Here is a 25710-nt window from a genome sequence, read left to right on the forward strand (position 1 = left end):
CAGATAGGGTTTAGGTACATGTCGCTCCGACCCTCCAGACTCTAGTCTCTGCTCCTAGCACAGAGTTCGTAGCCCCCAGCTTCTCCTAGTAACACGTCATTGCCAGTTTTCGCGCACCACTAGGTTAGAGGTCCCGGCTCCTTAGGTAGCCCCCTCCAATGATTCCGCCCATTCATGACATATTCTGTTACGTTTGCATCACATGTCTATGTATACTCCCAGTTACACCTCTTTTTACTGTTATCTTTCGCGACTGCTACGCGTCACGCCTTCTGCTCCACCCACTGTTACGCCTACTGCAATGTAATGCTATGTGTTCGCGCTATGTATATAAGTTGATGTATTGTTATTAAAAGTTAGCGCGCTCATTCCAGATCAAGCCCCAGCAGCTGCTGGGCCCCGGTTGTCCTGCCGGGCCCTGTTACCCCCGTTCTATGCAGGTTGTCCTGATCCTGTCCTTATGCTGTAATAAACCTGCAGAAACTCCTACTACCTCGAATCTTGACTCTTATTTTATTGAGCTATCTGTTATTCATTCATTCATTCAAAAATAGATCCGGTATTATTTATTTATATACCACATCTCCCTTAACCCATCTAATAACCGCTTGTCCACTTTGGATTTCCGAGCTTCCACAATATCTCTCACTTTATCCCTTACAGGCTCTGAGAAACCGAATTAATGCTTTTCACGTAAGTCTCGTTTTCAACGAGCCGCATGTTATTTTTACGCTATCCAGTTTCACTGCCCACCATTACACGATCCCTTTTACCTCGTAGGGTTGTTACACGCACCCATGTCTGTTTTATTTACGTCTGTTTTATTTACGACTGTCCCCATTGAATCACCCACATGATGTTCCACTTCACGTTGCCCACTCTTCAATTAGACCAAGCACGTTCCTCTCACCCGTTTGGAAATGTACCTTTTTTGCTACGACGCATGCTCCCCACTTGTGGCCACACGACTAGTCACCTTCCAAACAGTCGTTAAATGCATTTCGACTGCATGCATATGTAATTCTTATAATTGTTATTCTTGTAATTCTTATGTTTGTTTTTTGGTATACTATTGCATTCACATTGATAAGTGCGTTATTTTGTGTTTATTACAGCGCTCCTCGACAAAGGGCTTGTCTGGCCCGAAATGCATTGGAGCATCTTTTTGGTTAACCCTATTCCCGACAACGATAAAAGCATTATTGAAAAACTTTGATACTATGAACTATGATTTATGAACTGTAAAGAATCATACCATTTAATGACTTTCTGAAAATTAAAAGATACCTTTCATTTGAATCTACTGGAGTCAGTTGTATGCTACCACGAACCACTTTAAGTGTGCCCAATCGTAGGGATGTGTTTACACGCGTAGTAACGCACTCAACTCATCAATAGTTTCACGACATACTCGGACAGTTACGTCACCTACTGGAGCACCTTGAAATTAATGAACTTGGCTTTATAGCTACCCATTGAACTTCTTAACGATATCACGCAGTGCGCCACGCCAGTACTTATCGTCTTCAGTCATGTTGCATCACCATTATGGCTGAGTGAAATATGTATTTTTTTATTACGAGACATGCAGAAGAAAATTCCAGTGAAATTGTGTTGATTTCTGTTCCGCTTACTGTGCAAGAAAAAAGGCCCTCAAACAGTGAACACATCAGTTCTCCCTAGCAAAACCAAGACCAGCTGCAACTACGTGAAGGGGCAGTTATGTAGGGTGTTTGGACAAAATATACAGGGGCATATAACCAAGGGCCTTATCGCCACTTTAGTGGTAACTTTTCCCGCTAAAGCGGCGATAATTTTTTCGCCCTATTACCTCGCTGTCGCTAACACAAGTTAGCGACAGCTAGTAGGAGATAGCGATCATCTTGGGGCCCACTTTGCATGTCAGCGATATTTATCGCTAATGACATGCAAAGTGGGCGTGCCAAGATGTTAGCGACTGTAAACAGTCGCTAACATCACTATCTCCTATTACCTACAAAGGCGTACTTTTGGAAATATTCGCGCTAAGCGCGAATATCTTCAAAAGCTAACGCCTGCCCAGAGCAGTTCTTAGCCATGTTATCCAATGGTAGGTGAATAACATGGCTAAGAGCATTAGCTCGGTAAAGCATGAATATCGCTGACTATTCAGCGATATTCATGCATTTCGGCCGATTTTTTCGCTTTTGAGATAAACCTTGATAATAGCAAGGTTTATCTGCGATAAAAATCGGCGAAGCTCGGCGATAATAATATTGCCGCTAACCGTGTTAAGCGATAATTATCGCTTAATCTTGGTAATATGCCCCACAGTTTTTAATATTGTAATACCAGAATATCGCCACAAGAATATTGTGAAGCAGGAAATATCATCCCAGGTAAGTCACTATTTTAGGCATGTTTTTAATATAATTTTCAAATATATTGTTGTAAAAAAATATCATCCAAATTGCTGTCATTTTTAAGTGGATTTTTTTATTTGGTTTATATTCTTGCATGAATAAATGTCTGAAATGTATTATTTCAAGTGTTGTTTATCATATCTTTTAGATCATTGTTACAATAAATTAGGAAAAAATAAAACAAAGCATATTTAAGGTAATATTATTTTGTTAATTAGCAAGATGTTGGGGTTTAGGGCCAAAGGGTGGGTAGAATTTATTTTTGTAATACATATTTTTAAAGTAATGTATATTTTTTTAATTTAGAATTTAGATTTGCATTTCATGAGTGTTAATATTTTATTTTTCATGTTATATTTTATAGATTTTATAATGTATTTTAATAGGTAAATGGATAATTCTGACATGTTTTAAATTAACATTTTCAAATATGTTAAAACAATATGGGTTAGTTATACACAAATATAAATCAATTGTATTCATATTTTTAATATATAATTTAATTTTGGTATATCTTTTTTCGAATTACTAATTATTTTTAATTTCTTCATTCAGACATTCAATTTAAAATTGTAATTTAATTTCAATCTAAACATAATTGTGTTATGGTTAAATTTTGTTAGAATACTGAAAGTAATTAAAATAGGGTGTATTTTATATATATTTTTCAAATAATCAATATTTTGTATATGTTTTTCATTTGAACATGTTTTCTATTGTAATTATAAAGACATTTGGAATTGTGTTTCAATGCCTTGAATGTGTTTTATATTTATAAAATTGTACCTTTATTTGACTGTGAGTTTATTACAGATGTTAATATATAGTATAATGATTTCGTAGTGTTATGCATTGTGTAATTGTTTTTGGGAGTGGGAATACTAAATTCGAACCCTGTAGTGTCCAAGACCTTCCATAGGCTGGTTTAGTTTGGGGTGGAAATAGTACACATGACCCCTTTAGTGACCAACACTTCCCCAAGATGGTTTAGGTTGTGTTGGGAATAGTAAATCCTACTACGCACCCAATAGAAGTCTCCGCTCTGCTGACCGCACCCTTGCTGAAACCCCTCGCATCCGCAGAGCGAGAACGAGTGGAAGAGCCTACTGCTAAATCGCGGCAAAGACCTGGAATGAACTCCCGCTCAGCATAAGATGCTCCCCCACTCTGCATGCCTTCAGGAAGGGCCTCAAGACCTGGCTCTTTGGGTAAGACGCAGCTGCACGATTCCCCCACCCCACCCCACTCCCCCATCCCCTTGAGACCCTCACAGGTGAGTAGCGCGCTTCACAACTCTCTGATTGATTGATTGATTGATATAGAACTATATAATTTTATAAATAATAATTAGTACTATTGTTTATTTTTATAGTACTTTTTAATATATACACACAGACACACACACACGCACACACATACACACACACGGGTATTGGTTATTTACATTCTGTATTTTTTCAAAACATACTGTATATATTGATATATTATATATATATATGTGTGTGGATGTATTTATATGTACATATACTTTTTAAACATTTACTGTAACATTTGTCTTTATTTTCATGGGAATATAGTCTTTTTTTTTACTTTGATTAGGTAGGCCTTTTTCTTACCTCTACCTGTATTTTGTATTCATAATATCATTGTTCGGCGGTTTTGGTTCCTCTCAGTCACATTTCCCTGCTTCTGCTCAAGTTCTAAGGTAAGACTTATTTTAACATATTTATTTTAGGGGTTTAGGGTAGGGGGTGTGTGTAGATGTTTTTATTGTAGGGTAATGTTAAATTAAAGTGTTTTATATGTTTAGTCTTAGGCTCTGATTACGAGTTTGGTGGTGCGGCACCGGATCCGTCCCGCCGACGCACAACCGGATCTGTGGTCGGACCACCGGCCAGATTAGCCGTTTCCTCCTGTCTGGCTGGTTGGTTTTTGATGTTCCCACAGCAATGCCTTAGAAAATGGGCACTGCAATGGGAACGCCGAAAACAGTTCCTCCAAGGCATGGCCTGTAAAGTCTATACTGTGCAGGAACTGGTGTGCATGCACACAGGGGGGCAGATATTGTGCCCCCCTGTGTGCATCCACAGAGCGTGAGGCACCAGGGGACCCTCTAGGGCCCCCTTTGGTTCCTTTCCACAACGGTTTTCATGGCGGTGGAACTGCCATGGAGTCCATAGCAGAGAAAAACTAGTAATATGCTTGGCGGGACCGTGGTTGTAATTATACAGAGTGCTATTAGGCAAGGTAGGTATTAACTTTAAACAAAATACCATCTCTTTTATTAAGGATAAAACTGTGACAAAGCGACATACAATACTTGTTTGTGTGCAAAAGAGCAATTAAACCTAGAAGACCTAAAAGTGCCCCTTCCATATCACTAATACAGCGGACCACTCTGCTCAATTAACTGTTCAGAAAAAAACAGACAGGAATTTCCTTACTGCATTGCACAAAGATATATTATCACATCTTAGAATTAATATCATTACAAAATTTGTAAGGCGGACATGTGTCATTCTAAAAGCAGTAGCAGCAATTTTCTTCTACTATTATTAAAACATGAGCAGGCTATGAGTAACAGCAAAAGGTTAATGATACATTTTGACAAAAGGGACTATTGACTATATTTGACCCTGTCTGTCTAGCCAGCTTCTATCATATAAAGGCTGGAATTTGCCCCAGTCTAACCTTGAAGGCCCCCCTCCTTATAATACGCACTTTTTATTTTTCACAGGTGATGACTGAATATGCCCCCATACCTTGATTCCTTTAAATGATACAAATGATCTCTCTTACACACATCTTCTATGTCACTCCTCCTAGAGACCTCTTTTTCTTAAAGCTTTAATGTTTGTTTCTGCTGTACAACAGACAACCCTTGAAGTTCAACCCCTACTGCAGCAACCAGGAATAACTTAATATTGTGGAGATTAGCAGCCAATCTGTAAGCATATTTCTCCTGCAGACAAGATTTTATGATGTGCCTTCTGGAGAACACAGTCCATGATAAAATATCAAAGCTGAACAAAGCAGCACTAACAAAATGACCATATGTGAAAACCTTCCAAAAACACCTTTCACCAGGATTTTGCAGAGCTTTACCTATCTAATATTTTCCCCTAACATACTTGTCAGATCATAAACAGCAGGAGTTGCTGTAACAGTCAAATTCATGACATTTCACAGCATATTTACACTCATGAGAAGAAGTTGTCGATGAGATCTTGACACAAGTCAGCTCCTTCTTCCTCACCACTGTCATCATCATATGTAATAATAATAATAATAAAACCATTTTTAAAGCGCCTGGCTACACAGAACAGTGTGTCCCCGCGCTAAATACTGCTAAGTTGCCCGAGGAACGAGCAAGAGCGAGCCAAAAAGGTACAGAGGGATGATGATGGATTATACCGGGGGAAAGAGGAATGTTTTAAGTTTTCCCCGGAACCTAGTTTCAGAGGGTTCCATCCTAAGCTCGAGCGGGAGTTCGTTCCAGCTTTTGGAGGCCAAGTATCTGAACGAACATCCACCCATCCTGGCTCTGGAGACTTTGGGGAGTTTAAGCATCATCGTTCCAGATGATCTCAGATTCCTGATGGGGCAATGTATGGTAAAAAGATTTTTCAAATAGTTCGGGCCTTTGCCATGGGCAATGCGATGTACAAAGCAAAGGGATTTGAATTTAATTCGCTCCTTAACAGGGAGCCAATGGAGTTTAGCCAGGGCGGTTTTCCCAGATGCTCTGCGAGGGAGTCTAAGCACAAGGCGAGCGGCGGCATTTTTAGCACACTGGAGTTGGTGAAGGCCTTTTTTGTTCAAACCCAGAAGCAGAGCATTCCCATAATCAAGGTGGGGAGTTACCAAGGCGTAGACTAAGGTCTTTCTGGATTCTATGGGGAGGATATCTAAGACCCTGCGGAGGACTTTTAGTGTGCCGAAGCACCTGGCTGTCACTTTGCTGACCTGAGACTTATAGGAGAGATCCGAATCAAGTGTAATGCCTAGATTGCGGACTGAGTCCACAGGATGAGGTGGGATACCTAATTCCGCAGGCCACACAAGTGTGACCAGCAGTTCGGTTTTATCGCCATTAAGGCGCAGGCAATTGCTGTTCATCCATGCTGCCACTGATGATAGACAGTTGGGGAAGTTAGTGGCCTCTTCTCTGTGGTCAGGCGTGAGCTTGAACATCAGTTGGGTGTCATCAGCATAGCTGACAATGCCCACCCCAAAAGCTTCAACTATGCGAGCCAGGGGTTCCATATAGATATTAAATGGAGTAGGGCTCAAACTTGAGCCCTGTGGAACCCCATGGCTTGCTTTCCTAAGAGAGGATTTGAAAGGGGGGCAATGCAACTGGAAGCTCCTTTCAGCCAGGAAGGACTTAATCCAGGATAGTGCCTGTCCCTCCACACCCATATCAGACAGCCGAGACAGCAGCATTGAGTGCAGCACGGTGTCAAAGGCTGTACTAAGATCTAATAAGACCAACGCTGCTGTCTCTCCCACATCCACTATTTGCCTAAGGCACTCGGTGGAAAATAGTAAGGCTGACTCCGTAGAGCAGCCAGCTCTGAAACCCGATTGTGTGGGGTGCAGGAGAGATTGTTCCTCCAGATATCTCATAAGCTGTCTATTCACCACCTTTTCCACAATCTTAGCACAGAAGGGAAGAAGGGAAATGGGGCGAAGATTTTGGAATTGGGAAATATGGATGTTAGATTTCTTTTTGAGGGGAATGACCTGGGCCGTTTTCCAAGCATCCAGTAAAAGACATTCTTGGAAAGAAAGTGATACAATAAGACTGATCTGGTCAATTAACATATTCTCCATAACTCCTTTAAAACGAGTTGGCGGGCAGACATCGCAAGGCGAGCCGGATGAAATGCTGTTGACAATGCTTAATAATTCCCGTCTCTCTGGTGTAGTAAAACATGTGAGACGAGAATTCCTCGTTTGGGTGATTTCTGTTTCTGTGAGTTTTCTCGGATGGTTCTCGTGCTTTGTGAAGGTAGCGTGGATTTTATCGATCTTGCCTACAAAAAAATCGGCAATAGAGTCACACAGTTCTTTGGAGTATGTGTCTTGGGCATCAAGTCTGGTCGGAACCGTAAGTTCTCTATAGATGGTGAAGAGTTCTCTGGTGGGATTATTCGCTAGATCGATTCTACTCTTAAGGTGGCCACTTTTTTCTGATCTCACTAATTTCTGGTAAATGATCAGTTCCTTTTCATAGTGTAATTTATCCTCCGGGTTGTAGTTTTTCCTCCAGCTGCGTTCCAATTTTTTGCATCTGGCATTTCAGGATTCTCACTCAGTGACACTTCATGGTCTCCATCCTGTGTGATGTAAGAGATGTTGCATCAGAGGGCAATATTGTGGTGCATGCAATAGGCCACAGTGATTTTGCACACCTTGCCGGGTGAGTAGAGTAGGGCTCACCCAGACTTGTCCAGACATCTAAATCTGATGTTTGGAGCCCAAAAGCCTACTCCACTGGCCACCGTGTTCTTCCATGGGCCTCATTGAAGCAGACTTACCATGGCGTAGTTGGATTCCTCAGAGGTGCCAAAAACCATGGATGGTTGGCATACGCTGAGTCTCCTAGATGGAAGACAGACACGAAAGCAAAAATAAGTTACACACTTTCTGATCATGCTACTTGACCACTTACACAAAGATAGGACAAAATATATTTACCAACAAACAGGCCCTCTCCGGTAGTAGTTGTTACATCAGCTGGGTTATGCTGCTATTTCGTAGTACAAAGGAATTCTGATCTGATTCTTGGAACCGGGCATACACGTTTGAGATGTGCAAATCTGGTAAGCAGTAAACTTGCACATTGATAGAAAGGAAGTGCTGTTCTAGTAAACTTATTTCCTGGCTTACTGTGGTACTAAGGCAGTATAGGTGCCCTCAATGGGTCCAACCATTTGTGGGAGGTGACCACATCTATCGAAGTCAACCTTCACATTGGCTAAATCCTCACATCTGGGGAACTGGATGTAACTGTCACTGTGTCTCATCATTGCTGAAAGCACGTCTTGTAGTACATCACTGAAGATTGGTTGTGACATGCCACCAGATATAGCCACAGTGTATTGAGAGGAACCTGTGGCCGGAAAATGCAATACTGCCATAACTTTCACAATAGGTGGGATACATGTCAGATTACTGTTTTGAGGAAGGAGATCAGGCTCCAATTGATGACATTAATCCTGCATTGTTTGTCTATGCAAATGAAACTTGTTGATGACATCCTTTTCTTCCATGATCTGAAGGTCTTGGAAAGGCCGGTACACTGGAGACTGTCCTCTCCTCCCTCTCCCAGGGTACCTACGTGTGGAGTGAGCAAATATTTGAACATTGGTTACAGTGTCCAGAGTAGTACATATGAAAAGTAAGCCAAAAGTCAGGTGACAAAACATAACTGGTTCAGGAAGCATTACACATGATTCACATAATAATTATCTACTGAGGATAAATCGGAGGTACTCTTCTTCGGCTGTCAAACCGACCCGGACTGGCAGATGTGGTGGCCTGCGGATATGTCTCCTCCGAGGCAGTCTTCTCAGTTAGTGAAGAATCTGGGGGTTAAAATTGACAACGGTTTAACCCTAAGATCTCAGATCCTTGCCCTTTCGGGCACCTGCTTCGGAATTCTCCGTATGCTTCGGAAGTTTTTTTCCGCTGCTCTCCGAGGATCACAGGAGGATTACGGTGCAGGCCTTGATTGGTTCAAGATTGGACTACGCTAACATCTTATATCTTGGCCTGCCCGAATACCTCCTGCAACGAATGCAGGTGGTCCAGAATGCGGCGGCGCGTGCCATCTTTGGTCTGCACAGGCGAGTCCATGTTTCCGGCCTGTTGAAATCGCTTCACTGGCTGCCTATCCGACAGCGGATAGCTTTTAAAACTTTGACCCTCGCGCATAAGGCCTTTTACTCTACGGGGGCTAAGTACCTGCAGAGGAGGCTTATGCCATACCGTCCTTCTCGTCCTTTGAGGTCAGAGGCAAAGTTTCTCGCCATTGTTCCTCGTGTGAGGAGGGCCCGTCTGGGAGGCCGCTCCTTTATGCTTCGGGCCCCTCAGCTTTGGAACTCTTTGCCCCTCGCGCTACGTAACAACTCTAACCTATTATCTTTTAGGAAGAGTTTGAAAACCTGGCTTTTTGCCTCTTAGATTTCATTTTTTTTCTATTCCCTTCTTTTCCGTCGATTGTGTTGTGTTTGTTCTCCAGGTTGTCTACAAAGTGCCGGGACACTCTCTGGAGTAGCCGTGCGCTATAAAAGTCACAAAATAACATAACATAACATAACACCTATAATCCATATTGTGATCTTCACATGTCTGTACCAGAAATGTATACATTATACATTCCAAAATGTATCATGAGCACCTTAATATTGCACATTTTGAATTGTTCTCATAAAATACAGTCACTGGCGGTGTAAAGTGCACAGCGGTAATATGGTGTTTATGCATAGTAACGCACTACACAGATGTCTGTGTAAAGGAAATTAGAGGACAATGGAGTAATACATATGTAAACGTGATGCAACAAATCTGTGGTGGTGGTGATGCACTTAAAAGTCAACAATACTGTACTTTCAACTGCTAAAACAGCGGATACCTGAGCCAATATATTGAACATTCGGCAGAAGTCGACTGTGCAGTGGGCGGTTTCATCCATGGCAAACACAGCCAAGGCTAACGCAGGTGATTGTGTCAGTTGCAGCCCAATGGCTGTGTCCGTCTATGTTGATGACTGTGTATGTGGTGTACAAGTACACTGTTGTTTGAAAAATAACTCACTTGCCTCCTCACACTGTCGTTATCAACATCTCCTCCACTATAGCTGCTGTTTGCCACCTCTGGGAGCAATCATGCTAGGCCAAGCAGGTGAGAGGGCCCATGCCTTCTCTCTGGAGAAACTTGAAAAACTGGTTGAAGAGGTCCTTCCCCTGTATGGCCAGCTCTATCGCTCACCAGAGAAACAGGTAACTATCTCACATACATATTTTACTCTATTCAATTCCATCCTTTCCATTCCCAAATGCTGTATTGTGCTTTTGAGTCCCAGGGTCAAGGCGCTGGGGGGAGGGACGGGGGTGAACAGCTCGGTTGTGGTCATTCGAAGAGCCAGGTCTTGAGGTCCTTTCTGAATTGGTGCAGTGTCTGGCTCAGTCAGAGTTGAATGGGGAGTTCGTTCCAGGTCTAGGCTGCAAGGTAGGAGATGTTTCTTCTACCTGCTCTGGTTCTGAAGAAACGAGGAATGGTGTCTAGGGCGAGGTCGGCTGAGCAGAGATTTCTCTTAGGGGCGTGGAAGGAGATTCGATCGTTGTGGTATTGGGGTGTTGTGGGGCGCATTGTAGGCATGTGTGAGCAGCTTTTAGCTTATTCGTCTTTCCACGGGGAGCCCCTGGAGGTCAAGGATGTGTTGGGTGATGTGGATGTGACATGGGATATCAAGGATAAGTCTGGCTGCAGCGTTCTGGAAGGTCTGGAGTTTGCAGAGTAGTTTTTTGTTGATTCTGGCCTAGAGTCTGTTGCCGTATCCAGTCTGCTGGCGATGAGTGGGTGGGTGAATGATTTCATGGATTCTGGGAGGATCTACTTGAACATCTTGGGAAGTATGCCAAGGGTGTTAAAGCTTGCGGAGAATATGTTATGTTATGTTATGTTAAACTAGCTTATATAGCGCATGGCTACCCCAGCAACGGGGCGTCCCAGCGCTTGCAGACATGCCAGGTCCTAGTATGGTAAAGGAGGTGCTAGATGGATGCAAATAACCAGGTTTTTATGAGTTTCCGGAATTGCAGGTGATTAGTGGTAGCCCGGGCTTTAGGGGGGATAGAGTTCCAAAGCTTAGGGGCCAGATACCTGAAGGACCGACCACCAGCTCTGCTCCTCCGAATTCTGACAGTACAGGCCAGTGAGAGGTCCGCTGAGCGGAGTGCGCGCGTAGGCGTATAAAAGGAACACAGACCATGCAGAGTTAGGGGGCCAATGGTATACAGGATTTTGTGTGTGAGGCAAAGGATTTTGAAGTGGATGCGCTGTTGTATAGGAAGCCAGTGTAGTCGACGGAGAAGGGGGGACGCGTGGCAGGTTTTGGGTAGAGCAAATAGAACGCGGGCGGCAGCGTTCTGTGCTCTTTGCAGCCTATTTATTGCCGTCAAGTTGGATCCCAGCATGAGGGCGTTACAATAGTCCAGGTGAGATAAAACTGAGGCCTGGACTATGATCAGTCGAGTAGCAGGCTCAAAAAAACCAAGAATGGGTTTAAGAGAGCGAAGACGCCCAAAGCAGGTGCCTGCCACTTTTTGGGCATGGGACTCCAGGTTGAGAGTATTGTCCAGTAGCACCCCCAGATTTTTCACCGACTCCTTGGGCAAAGGAGCAGGTCCCAGCGCCTGAGGCCACCAGTGCTCTTCCCAGGTCTGCGTGCCATTACCAACCAGAAGTACCTCTGTTTTAGAGGCATTAAGCTGAAGGCAGTTATTGGATAGCCACCTAGAGATCGGCAAGATGTCTTCCTGGAATTTGATTTGGTCCTCCACATTGTTGTTGGAAAAGTTGAAAATAAGTTGCGTGTCGTCCGCATAAGATGTTAATGAGATCTTGCGTTCCCGAGCCAACACGGCCAAGGGGCGGACGTACACATTAAACAATGTGGGACTGAGCGCAGACCCCTGAGGCACTCCACATTCAAGAGGGAGCTTGCTGGATGAGTACGGCGGGGCGTGCACCTGGAAGGAACGGTCAGATAGAAAAGACGCGAACCAGTCCAGGGCCGTTTCCCTGACTCCGATCTCCCACAGTCTCTCAAGTAGTATCTTATGGGAGACCGTGTCAAAGGCCGCACTCAAATCCAGCAAAACCAAGATAGAGGTTGCGCCCATATCCAGGGAGGCCCTCAGATGCTCTGTCACTGTTAACAGGGCAGACTCCGTACTGTAATTAGCACGGAAGCCATTCTGGGAGTCATCAAGGATCCCATTAGACTCCAAATAGGCAGTCAGAGTGGAATTGACATGTGCTTCCATCACTTTCGCAAGATAGGGAAGCAACGATATAGGTCGAAAACTATCAGGCCTAAGTGGATCCAAAGTTGTTTTTTTCAAAAGGGGTAATACTTTGGCGTGTTTCCAGGATTTAGGGACCTCGGCTTGCTGTAAAGATCGATTAATCAGCTCCCGCCCTTCCTGCAGGACAGAGTCATGAAGTGATCTAAACAGAACTGGTTTGATGGGATCATCTGGGGAGCCTGATTTTACTCTTAGGGCTAGATGTACCATCCCTGGCTGATCTATAGATGGGAGAGTAAAGAGAGAGTAGGGAGGGTCAAAAGTGTCTTTATCAGGATTAGAGGGCCCCACCAGGCTGTCCAGTTGTAAGGAATCATATATACCTTTAACTTTATTGATAAAAAAGCCAGATAGTTCTTCGCACTGTGCATCCGACACTATCAAATTGCCTATGCCTGCCGGAGCTTTGGTCATATCCTTTACCAGAGAAAAGATCGTTTTAGAACGATTTGTACTGGAAATAATCAGGTCTGTGTAGTACATGGCTTTAGTTTTCTTTATAAGCTTATGATATGTTTTAGTGGCCATTCTAAATTTAGTTTTAGCTAGAGGGTCGTACGAACGTCTCCAGATGCGTTCTAGGAGCTTACAGTGCTTTTTTGTTTCCACAAGAGTCTCCGAGTACCAGGGGTGGGTCTGAGCTCGCCTAGGTCTCGAGCATCTCATGGGGATAAAGTGGTCTAGAGAATTTTATCCACTCTCTATAGGCATAGTCTGCTTCATCCATGTTATCTGGCCAGACAGGACGTGTCTGGTTAAGCCTAGCTTCAAACTGAACTATATCTAGGCTGTTCCAAGGACGCCTCCGTAAGGAGGGAGGGGGGATCTCCCTACCACTAACTGGAATCTTCACTGACACTGACACCAGAAAGTGATCAGTCCAGCTAAGAAGGCTGGGAGATTCCGCTGTAGCTTCCTCCATGTTAGTAAAAACTGGATCAAGAAGGTGGCCTGCCTGATGAGAAGGTCCCACAATCAGTTGGTGAAGCTGGCAAGCTTCTAGGTCGCCAAGAAACTTCAATATATTGCGGGAATCTTGCCGCTCAAGGTGTAGGTTGAAGTCACCAAAAATACTGAAATTAGCTGATTGAAGTGCCAATGACAGAATAGTTGCTAATAGCGACTCTTGAAATGCCCTTGCCGGTCCTGGGGGATGGTATACGAGAAGCCCAGTGAGAGTAAAGGTATCAGAGATTTTTATCTTAAATAAAGCACATTCGCTACTGGCTAGGCTGATGGCCTTAAGAGTGCAGATGTATTTGGACTTGTAAATTACCCCTAGTCCACCACCCCTACCGGTAGGTCTATTTTGAACACATACAAGATATTCTGGGGGGAGGGCCAGAGCTAGGGTAGTCATAGAGTCCTCTGAAAGCCATGTTTCTGTCAGAAACAGAACATCTGGCCTTTCATCTAGGAGGAGCTCATGGACATCCTCATGGTGCTTTACCAGAGACCTACAGTTAAGACTTAGTATGTGTAACTTAGAAAAGCTGGAGGGCACTAGGGTTGAACAAGATGGCGACCGGCAGACCCCAGAAGCCCTATAGCCGCAATGGGTACAGTTTATATCGGAAGAACCAGGGCGACATGCATGCGCCAGGCACTCGGTCTGAGGTCTAAGGGCAAGCAGCTCATCCCTAGCATAGGGCGCCATCAGTAGTGCGGTAATCAGGGGTCAGGGCGACAGGCGACGGACCAACGCGGACGGGCGCAGACGGGCTCGCCTTTGGCGAGCCTTCGGCCCGCCGCGCGTGTCCGCTGCGCGAAAGGTAGTGTCTCCACCTAAATAGGCACCGGTCCCGCCTCTGGCGGTCAAGTTACACCCTCGGGGGCCGTGCAAAGAGGTCAGGTACGCCCTCCACTCAATCGGCACAAGCCGTGGTGGAACGGGGCGGCGACCAGAAGGAAACAGAAGTAAATACAAGTGAGCTTTTCTTAGAAACGCTAATGAGGATTTGTAAAACAAAATGCAATGTAAGAACAGGTTTAAAAACAGGAGCAGAGCGCTGCTACAATGCCTCGCGTTCCTAGCGTGTCCGCTGCGCGAAAAGTAGTGTCTCCACCTAAATAGGCACAGGTCCCGCCTCTGGCGGTCAAGTTACACCCTCGGGGGCCGTGCAAAGAGGTCAGGTACGCCCTCCACTCAATCGGCACAAGCCGTGGTGGAACGGGGCGGCGACCAGAAGGAAACAGAAGTAAATACAAGTGAGCTTTTCTTAGAAACGCTAATGAGGATTTTTAAAACAAAATGCAATGTAAGAACAGGTTTAAAAACAGGAGCAGAGCGCTGCTACAATGCCTCGCGTTCCTAGCGTGTCCGCGTATGGCTTTGATCTGGGGATTCATGGTGATTGAAAATTCAAGCATGATGCCAAGGTTGCATGCATGGTCTGTTGGGGTAGGTGGGTTTCCAAGTGCAGGGGGCCACCAGGTGTCATCTCAAGTGGAGGGGCTGGAACGGAGGGTGAGGACTTCTATTTTCACTGAGTTGAGCTTCAGGCAGCAATTGCTCATCCAGGTCGCGATGGCTCTCAACCCTTCTTGGAAGTTGCGCCTGGTGATGTCAGGTTCCTTGGTGAGGGAGAGGGTGGGCTGGTGTCATCGGCATAGGAGACAATGTTGAGCCTGTGGTTTCTGACAATCGTTGCGAGGGGGGCCATGTAGACGTTGAAGAGTGTTGCGTTGAGGGAGGATCCTTGGGGTACTCCGCATCTGATCTCTGTCTGTTCTGAGAGGAAGAGCGGGAGTCTTATTCTCTGAGTTTTGCCAGAGAGGAAAGAACGTATCCAGCCAAAGGCCTTTCCTTTGATGCTGGGCGTCGTGGAGTCTGGTGGCTAATGTGTGGTGGGAGACAGTGCTGAAAGCTACTGACTGGTCAAGGAGGAGGAGGGCTGCCACGTGGCTTTGGTTGAGGAGTACGCAGATGTCGTCGGTATCAGCGAGGAGGGTGTCTAGGATGCTATTAGTTTCTATGAAGTATGCTAGCTTGGTGTTAACGGCCTTTTCAATGACTTTGGCTGCAAAAAGAAGCAGTGAGATGGGCCTGAAATTCTTTAGGTGTGTTGGTTGTGCAGAGGGCTTCTTTAGGAGGGGGTTTACTTTGACTTGATTCCAGTTGTTGGAATGTAGCTGTGTCGAGGGACCGTAGCTTGGGTGCAATGGCAGCGGTGGCCCTGTGGAAGATGTGCGGCGGGCAGGGGGCAGAAGGTACTCCAGAGTGGATGCTCTTCATTGTCTTTAAGGTGTGTTCTGTGGTGAGAGGGGTCCCGGTGAGAAGGGTCTAATGGGTGGTATCGTTGGCTGTGGGAATTGAGGCAGTGCCGTGGTCTTGGTCGTTGAAGTTGTAGTAGAGCATCTTGATCTTGAGGTGAAAGAAGGAGCTGAGGTTGTTGCAGAGGTCTTGGGCTTGAGGGACGTATGTTGTTTCACTGTTGGGTTTGGTGAAATCCTGTATGATGGCGAAGACTTCCTTGGAGTTGTGGACTTTGGTGAGGATTCTGTCTTGGAGGAAGTTTTTCTTTGTTGATTTAATGAGTTGGTGGTGTGCTGTGGTGGCTGTTTTGTAGGAGGAGCGTGCTTCCAAGGTTTTTCTGTTTCGCCACATCTTCTCGAGTCGTCAGCAGGAGTGCTTGGATTCTCAGAGATCCATGGTGTACTAGTTGGCTTTCTTGTTGTGTTGTCTCATGGTGTTCTGGATGAAGGCGAGAGTGTTGGCACAGTTATCGATCCATTGTTGGAGGTTGCTTGCCGCTGTGTTGGCGTCTGTTGTAGTAGGGGGTAGGGTGCAGGTGAGGGCAGAGGTGAGGTTTTCTTCTGAGACTTTGTTCCAGCTTGCTTCTGCATGGGAGGGGACGCGTGTGCTTGTGTGCGGTGGGTTTTGTAAAGTAGAAACGGATGCAGTGGTGGTCAGTCCAGAGCAGGTCAGTGGTGTGGTTGTTTCCTCCGGCTAAGATGGGGTCGAGTGTGTGTCCTGCTGTGTGAGTTGGGATGGAGACAAGTTGCTTCAGTCCTATGTTGGTGAGGTTCTCCAGGAGGGTGGTGGTGTTGGGATCGCTGTGGTTGTCCAGGTGGAAGTGCAGGCCTCTGAGTAGTATGTAATCCATAGAGGTGAGTGCATGGGTGAGATGTGGTTGGCGATTACATTGATGAAGGTGGTGCAGGGTCCAGGCGGTCCAGACGGTATGTAGGCGAGGGTTCTGCAGACCATCGTTCATATGTCAGTGTTTACACTTGGGCTGGATCTGGAAGTGGATGTGTTCCATGAGGGAAGAGGCATTGTCCAAGTTGGTGGTTGTCAATTTGAGGGAGGTTTTGTGGACGATGGCAAGGCCTCCTTCTAGGCAGTTGGGCGGTCTTTTCTCAAGATCTTGTATCCGTCTGGGATGGCGAATGCGATGTCGGTGCGGAGCTAGCGTTGGTCCAGGTCTCTGTGAGGACTTTGTGTACTTAACAACACCATTGTGATGTGTGTTAAGCCCTAGATCCTACTTGTGCTGCATGCACATATCTATACATGTATACATTTAATGGTACCTATGATATATTTGCTAATCAGATCATGGTAAATGTACAAAGAAATGTTTAAGCTTTACAGCATGAGCTGTGTATGTATACGGTAATAAGCAGTTGAGGGTGATGTTAGCTTGGCTTACAGTTCCACATATCACTTAGCCCAGATAAGGGATCGCTAAACTGTTGTCTGGGAGCAAGCTATACCTCACAGACCCCTTCAGAGTGCTACACAACCTTGAGGTCACATATTGGATGGCCACAAAATGTAATTTTAGGTATTAAAGTAGTGGAAATGTGATGTTCATGTGGGATCAGTATGCTTACCCTACAAAGATCAAGTCCTGCCAATGAGTTGTGCCCAGTCTGGGCCATGGCCCAGGCTGGGGCAGATTTACTGTGGTGTTACAACTGATGCACAGAGTAATGTCCATGTAGACCTGTAGATCCTTGGATGTTCCCAAAATGACTTTTCAAAACCAATTGTAGCCCTGATTGCTTTTACATGGAATATATTTTGATAGTGACTGAGGTAACCCCCTGACCTGATACTTATTTTCATTAACCCACATTGTCAATGTGTCATTTACTTATGACTGGCCCCTTACTCCCTTACTAGGTCTTTTGTCACTTTTCCATAAGTCATGCTTGCACTGTACAGGCCTATTGCACATGTGACACATTAACAGTGCAGATAGTTGGTTACTTCTGAAGAGATTTTGCTATGTGAATCACTAGCTTTGTTACATTCAACCAATCAAACAAGAAATATAATGGTATGTTGATGTCATCCCTGTAACAGAGCCACATATGGCATAAGATGTGTCCTATGATGGCAGTACATACCACAGAAAATCAATCAGACGTAGTATCCCATTAAGTAGTCCACATGCCCACATATCCTCAGAGATGAAGCTCTCAGTGACACATATGTCAGCCCTTTTTTTGTGACCTATGTGTTAGGATATGGTTTATGCTATGGTACCAGACTGTATGGACCGCATGATTCAAATCTATGGGCCTGGCTGTAAAGGTGTCTGTATGGTCATGCACAAGTAGTTTACCCTTCAGAAAGTAACAATGGCGTGTTGTATTTTGTAGTAGCTCTCATCACAGTATATGTAGAATGGCCTTGGGCCTACATGATGTTAGTGGGCTGGCTTAGTCAGTGTAGGACATGGCTAGGGTTGAGGATAGTCAGCAGATGACTACAAAAGTTTGTATTCATGTCTTTGCAGTGCTCAGAATGTGAGAACTACACATGTAGTGTGCTAACTATTTATTTATGCTTGTGATAGATGTATACAAAATGTGAGTCAGTCAAACAGATATTCAAACATTTGCAGTTATGATCTGTTTATTCATCTATTGTATCCATACACGGTCATCGTCCATCAAAAGCAAGCCATTTGGAAAGCCATCACCTGGAAGGTGTGGAGCTTGGGGGTCTATTGCCAGCGCAGGGTCCATTGCAAGAACAGGTAGGAGGGCCTGAGGCGCTCTACCTGGAATATCACAGAGGTCCAGTTGGGGATGTCCTCCTAATGTGGACGGAGCGCCTGCTGGACCTTGACACCCCAACTGGCCCGCATACTAGTGGTGGCCTACCAGGAACATAATGGGTAGCTGAGGGCCCAAGAGCAGCAACAAGAGGGTGAGTCCTGGCCAGAATCATACATGTTAAATTGCCAACTTTGGGTGTTATAGTCAGGCATGTACCCATCAATATTATTGGTGGCCCATGTGCAATGCACAAAAAGAGTTATTGTTTGTGTAGGCCTTATTGTAGGTGCATGCTGATGTGCTTTGCCTATTGTCTTTATGACCAGGAACACTCAGAGTTCAGTCCACTACCAATTTACTGTCTTGAGCAGACACATGGCTGAGTAAAGTAATTAATCTCCTTATGTTCTTTGATGTTCTAGGTGACAGTAGTACCAAACAGGCCATTTGTCTTCATTGTGTAAGGCGTGATGCTCCATCACTACTGTGTCTCGTGAAGGTAACCCTATTACATGTGGCATGCCATACAGTACACTTTTCAGGCAGTGATGGGACAACACTTCTTATTGGCAAGATGGAATTCTACAGTAACATGAGTGTGCAAACATCACTGGTGCCATCAGCATTAGTGCCTACAGTTGCCCAGTGTACCTTTCCCTGTATTTAGTACATCTGCAAATACAGGTTCAAGATTAATTTGCTGCCTCAAGGAGTGGTATGTAGACATGCAGATATCATATGTCAGTGTGTACACTCAGTCTTACCATGCAATATCTGTTTGCTATACCAAATGATGCTGTGATGTGGCCTGCGATTAGGATTATAGTGATCCCTTCTCTGAATGTCATACATATCCACTAACACACAACAACCTTCAAAGGTAGATTGGCTTGTAGGATTGCAATCTGAGAAGGGTGTTGTCACCAGTACCAAGCAGGATTGGGAATGTTCATAGGACTTTAAGGATTATTTTGTTGTGTTCATTTGGAGTATCCATCTCCCAAAACGTTGGCCCTCAATGTCTTTAGGATATTTTCCTATGATACGTGTGATACGTAGCTATTCAGTGCAATTTTCATTATACTTTTATGGAAGTGGATATATGATGAAGTTTCAAGTCAAAAGTGCCACCAGTGTGTGCCATCAGTGTGTACTGAGCATTTGCATGTGACACTATTTCTGCTGCAGCAAATATTGCTGCTACATTGCTGTATACCTTGAACTTCATGACATTATGAAGTTGTTTAAGGTAAATAAACATTTGGTGAATTCTGGGCCTTGTGTGAACAGTGTGGAAATGTATATTTTGCAGCCATCCTATTTGGGGACATCAGTTTACTATGTAATACGCCAAGGGCCAAAGTATACAAGGTGATCATCTATCCTAGTATGAACATTAGGATGGAGTGTAGTCAAGTACATTGATGGATTTAGAGCTATCGTAGGTTATGACATCACTGCGACCTACTGTTTCAAGGTAATGTAGCATGCATGCATGTGCTCATTCCAATATTGAAGCCCATTTAGTGTATTATGAAGCTGGTGCGATCTATGCACTTTAGAAATCTTTTGTGTTGATATCTGATGGTCAGGTGTGGTACTGCACTTGCAATAAATCAATTTTATATGTAATTTCAGATTCATTGAGGGCAAGCGCAGGAGAAGGGGTCAACATCATTAGGGACACAGCTGGTCACAATGGTACTTGTCTTGAGAGTATCGATGTGGAGGCACTCAGTGACCGAGAGGGTATGGGAAGTGCCACAGAGGAAAGAAGCTCAACTTCTTCATCATCAGAGTCATCTTCCAGTGGACACTCCTGAGTGGTTGTGGACCCTATAGGATTTGTTCCACCTTCATACTTATCCACCCCCCCGTTCCAACACCACCTTTCCTGTTGTTCCCCAACCAGTTGGCCGGGCCCATTCCCCTAAGAGGGGAGTCATCTCCTTCGGTCCAGGAACCTCAGCCCCTTCCCCTTCCCCTGTTCCCCCGCTGTGCAGAGCGAGGAAGCTATTGACCTCCTGGGGGACATCTCTGTGGGTCAGACTGCATTACTGAATGCCATCTAGGGGCAAGGTAGTCATCTACAGAACATGGTGACCTACCTGGAAGGCATTCAAAGTGCAATGTCTGGTCTACAGAGATCTTTTCAGGCTCTGGCCTCCTCCCTCAGCACAACCTCCCATCCCCCACCATCTGTCCCTCTCCCGCCAATTACCCATAACAAAACCCTATTCCCAAACCTATATAAAACACATGAAAACATCTGCACACAGCCACTCACACAGACCCATGCAGCACATCCACACATAAACAAAAACTTCACAAAAAAGCCAAACATGCATCCAATTACACAGACACCGCATCCACTACCACAATCACAGGCACCTCCACCCCACCCCTTCACATCCACAACCACCACTGACATCACCACACCCACATGATCATATCATTCCCCATCACATCTCTACACAGCTCAGGAGACACCACACATGCATGACACACCATACGCCCACCACCACATCCCCACCCAGCACAGACACCTTCACACCCACATGCATCCCTACAGCCCCATCACATCCATACAGACACCACAGACATCCACACCTACAGTCACCACCACATCAGCACCCACACCACACATCTAGCACTTCCACTGTAATACAATCCACAGACACACCACTCACACTATATACACCAAAGAAGCCCAGACATAAACAATCACGCACCAAACAAGGAAACAAGACACACCCATACTTGCAGCACATACACCTGAGGCACATGACCCTGCACCTGCAAAAGTCTCAACCACATCAGACACTGACACTCCTCCTACCTCCAAGTACACATTCCCTCCCAAAGCTCCTCCTAAGTTCCCCACTGAGGATCCAAACTTTTACCAGGCACTCTGCCTTCCCAAACCACCTACTACCTTTTCAACAAAGGTTACAACCCCTGCCACACCCCAGACACCCCTTCCACCTCCAAATCCAGCCCTAGTCCACACCCATCCACACCAACCACTTTCCAGGGTATCCGTTAAAAACATCAGTCCACCCCTTTCCACTCTCAACCCCCCTCCTAAACATCAGTCTATCCCTTCCTCTTCCAAACCCACACCTTCCAAACCCACACCTTCCAAACCCAAGGACACCCCTCCCAAATCCAAAGGCCCCACTCCCTAGTGTCATCTGCGAGGTGCTAGCCATGCCCAATAGATGCCCCTCTGTGAGGATGTTCTCTGGCAGTGTCATGAATTGCAGGTTTAGTGGCACAGCAGTGTGCTGGGCCATATAATGTATACATAGATTGGCCTTTGGTGCACTCCATCTGGTTATTTTAGAGAAATAAACCATTTGCTTGGTTCAGAACACATTAGTCCTGCCATTACTTTTCTGACTATTTGATGTTCTTGGATACTTTGAGATGTGTGATTACACTTGTGTTTGTTTCACCCTGATTGATGATCTATTTGAAGTGGTTAGTGTGATTTGACTTTGGAACCAGTGCTAAAGTCACACAGGACAAGGCCAAATGATCAATGGGTGGATATGCGGGATGAATTTCAGTTGGGTCTGACATTTAATTGGTTGGTATTTCACATGGTAAGTATTTCAGCTTAGCTTTCCCAATGTCAACTTTATCTGGCACTTCTCCTTATGATGTAGGTGGGTATGTATTTGATGTGTGCAAGTTTGTTATTTGTTTATCCACATACTGAGGGTGTAAATTGTCATATCTTTGTATACATTTGTATAGACGTGTCCACTTTTGTGTGTGTCCTTACACCAACTTTATCTAAATTTGTGACAAATGCTGTTATTGCTGTTCTTGCTTTCATGACTTGCACTTACCCATTTCCCACATATGCATGGCACTTGGTTATGCAATTGGTTGTCCCTGATATACTGCAAGCCAAAGGTCTTGTGCACATAGAGTTGTATGGGCATATGCAAAGTACACTGTGGCCCAGGGCCCCAGACTTACAGGGTTCCCCCTGTTAGAGGCGTACCTATTCTGTAGAGAATCTTTACATTGTGCCCTTTGAATGTTTTTAAAACTTGTTATTTGTCATTTGTTTTACCTGACATTACCTTTTAATGTGGGTGGTGTGTAAGAGTCCATTACAGAGATTTAACAGAGAAGGTATGTTTCAGTTTCAATGCACTTCCATACAGATGTATCACAACAGGACCTGGCATGTGAGCAATGTGAGGGTGTCACAGCTTAATAGGAGTGATATTGATGAGGAGATGCTATTGTGTGACACAATTTAATACACTCTTGCTATTCCTGATTATTAGATGAAACACATGTCGACTTCGTTAGAGTGTACCTGTGTAGTGTCAGTGACTGTTGCAGGGATTCTGCTCAGGAACAGAACTATGTTTGGGACCATAGAGCATTGGCAGGTAGGGGCTGAGTCACAAAGCCACCTCGCTATAGTGCCTCATTTGCCCTCTTAACCTTACCAGAGAGACAAGTGGCTTGGCACCCCAGAACACAATAGTCTTGACCCTCTCAGGGATCGCGGTGACAGGACACACCCATTTGTTCTCTCACTCGTACTTGTCCACAATAAGATAAACAAGAGACACAAAGGAAGTTTAGAATATTTATTTAAACTATCTTGCTCTAAGATACAGTATTTATGCCCCAATTAGAATACAAATGCATATCAAAAATATTGCTAGCATGGATAACAAACCATAATAAGCCCTGCTATGTAATAAGACAGATTAGCCTAAACGCCCCCTTCCTAATGAAGCTAAATGATTATATATCAAAGATCTCTGGGATTAGTGGTGGACAGCGTTCCTTAGCCTACATAGATAGATGTTCTACATCTCAGCTGATGTAGCAATCTCATCGCTGGACCTTTGTTTTCAATGTATCTTGTTCAAAACTCCTGTACTCAGTTTCATAACAGGACATGTGTGCTCATACAGTAGCTGCATTCTCATGTTATGTCTAGGTGCTAGTGTCTGACCAGAGAGAATAACAAGGGACATTGTTGTTTGACCTGGTCTATGGTGCTCCGCTAAATCCCAGGAAATGAACAGAATATGAAAACATATGCAGGTTCTGTGTGGAAATACAGTGTGGCACAATAGCAAACGTGTATATATAGTATTGTGTGCCATGAAAAAGTGGTCTACAATGTACAGAGTTAGGCTAACATAGACAAAACAACAGTGGGCCATGCAGGAAAGATATGACATGACCGAGCCAAAGAGGGCATCATACAGCCGTAATAGGTTCATACATTCAGAACTATTCCAAACAGATGCCCTCAAAATATGTTTGGCCCAGGGAGCCCAAACCCCTTCCCATGTCCATGGCCAGGGCATTTGTTTGCTGAGGAGTTGATAGAAACGGGTAATAGTATGGGTTACCGTTGGTTGCACCCACCACGGTCTCAGTTTTTGATGCCTTCAAGCAGGAACAGCAGCAGCAGGACATATGGGGTCGCCTCCATGGTGGCACTGGATGTGTGAAGCTGAGTACAGGTGAGTTTCGGCCTTATATCCCTTCCTTTATACCAGCTCAGACGTGGAGGTTTGACCGCCACAGTCACATCGGCGAGAACGCACATTGTGATTGGCCCAGAGGTAACACTGGTGGTCCACCCGCTGATGGACGCATTTGCCTATTCTGCCAATACTGTGTTTGAGATTTTCTGGTGGTGGCAGCGGTGCTGTGGAGGTCTTTTTCTTTGAAACCGTATGCATCGTAATAGGGTGGTTGGACTGCCAACCGGGGTTGGTGATGCCAACGCCATTTTGACAGCAGTACCATGACCTCCAAACCCGTAATCAGGCCCTTAGTATTTGTTAATTTCTTTGGTAGTATGGGGATTCTACTAGTAGCTGCTGCTGTGACTTGTACGTAGGCTGGAGCTATTCATTTTTTAATTTCAAAGGTAAATTCACTGTTTGTTGCAAAGTCTTCACTTAGCGCAGATTTTTAAAGGGGAGTCCAACTACTTTGATTAAAATGATAATAGCAGCCTTCTATGGCTGTGTGTGGGTAGATTTCGAGAATAGTTTTTATCTTTGCCTGTTCGAAATGTCTAATTATTTGTTTAGGATAGTAGTTGTCTTTTTTAATTATAATTTAATTTAATGTTATGTTATGTTATGATATGTTATGTTATGTTAACAGCGTTTTATATAGCGCTCGTACACCCAGGGGTTTCATGGCGCCGACTGACAGATGCTAAGAAAATAGAAAGAGTTAAGCATGGGCCTGGGTAAATAGCCAAGTTTTGAGTTGTTTCCTAAATATCAGAAGGTTGGTGCAAGAGCGGATTTCTGAGGGAAGGAGGTTCCATAGTTTGGGGGCAAGAGTGGCAAACCTGCGGCCTTCCTGGCGTTGAAGTTTATAAGGTGGCATGGTCAGGAGATTTTGATTGGCAGACCGGAGGTTACCAGAGGGAATGTATCTGGGTAGAAGGTCAAGGATAAATTGAGGGCTGCAGACGTGAAGGGATTTAAAGATGATGCAGGCCGTTTTAAATGTGACTCGTTGAGAAATGGGAAGCCAGTAAAGTTGTTTTAAAAGGGGCCTTGCTGACTGCCAGCGTGGCAGTCGATGAATCAATCTGACTGCCTGATTTTGAGCCATCTGAAGGCGCTTACTGAGGGCGATAGGGAGGCCCAAATAGTTAGAATTGGCATAGTCCAGGTGTGATAGTACAAGAGCTATCACCACTTGGATCAGGGCTGGCTGGGTGAGCATCCGGCTTATCTTCCTAATCTTCCGAAGCTGGAAGAAACATGTGGACACAACTGTGCTCACTTGGGTTCTTAATGACAAATCTTTGTCGATGAACACCCCCAGACTTTTGACGGAGGCAGAGGGGTTGGGAGGGGGGCCAAGCTCTGATGGTCAATAGTGCGGGCCCCAGAAAAGTTGGCTTTTACCATTAAGGACCAGTTTGGTCTTACCGGGGTTTAATTTCAACTGATTGGAATCCATCCAGTGACGGATGTGGAGCATAGTGCTCTGAAACTCCTGGATGGAATCAGAGGTATTGTCGATGGTGACGATAAGTTGAAAATCGTCCGCATAATTGAAAATGGCGGCTTTGAATGTTTTGAGGGACTGAATCAGGGGGAGCATGTAAAGGTTAAATAAGAGGGGGGACAGCGAGGAACCTTGAGGGACCCTGCAAGAGGTGTGAAGTT

This window comes from Lissotriton helveticus, chromosome 7 (assembly GCF_964261635.1).
Source record: "Lissotriton helveticus chromosome 7, aLisHel1.1, whole genome shotgun sequence".
Taxonomy (NCBI): Eukaryota; Metazoa; Chordata; class Amphibia; order Caudata; family Salamandridae; genus Lissotriton; species Lissotriton helveticus.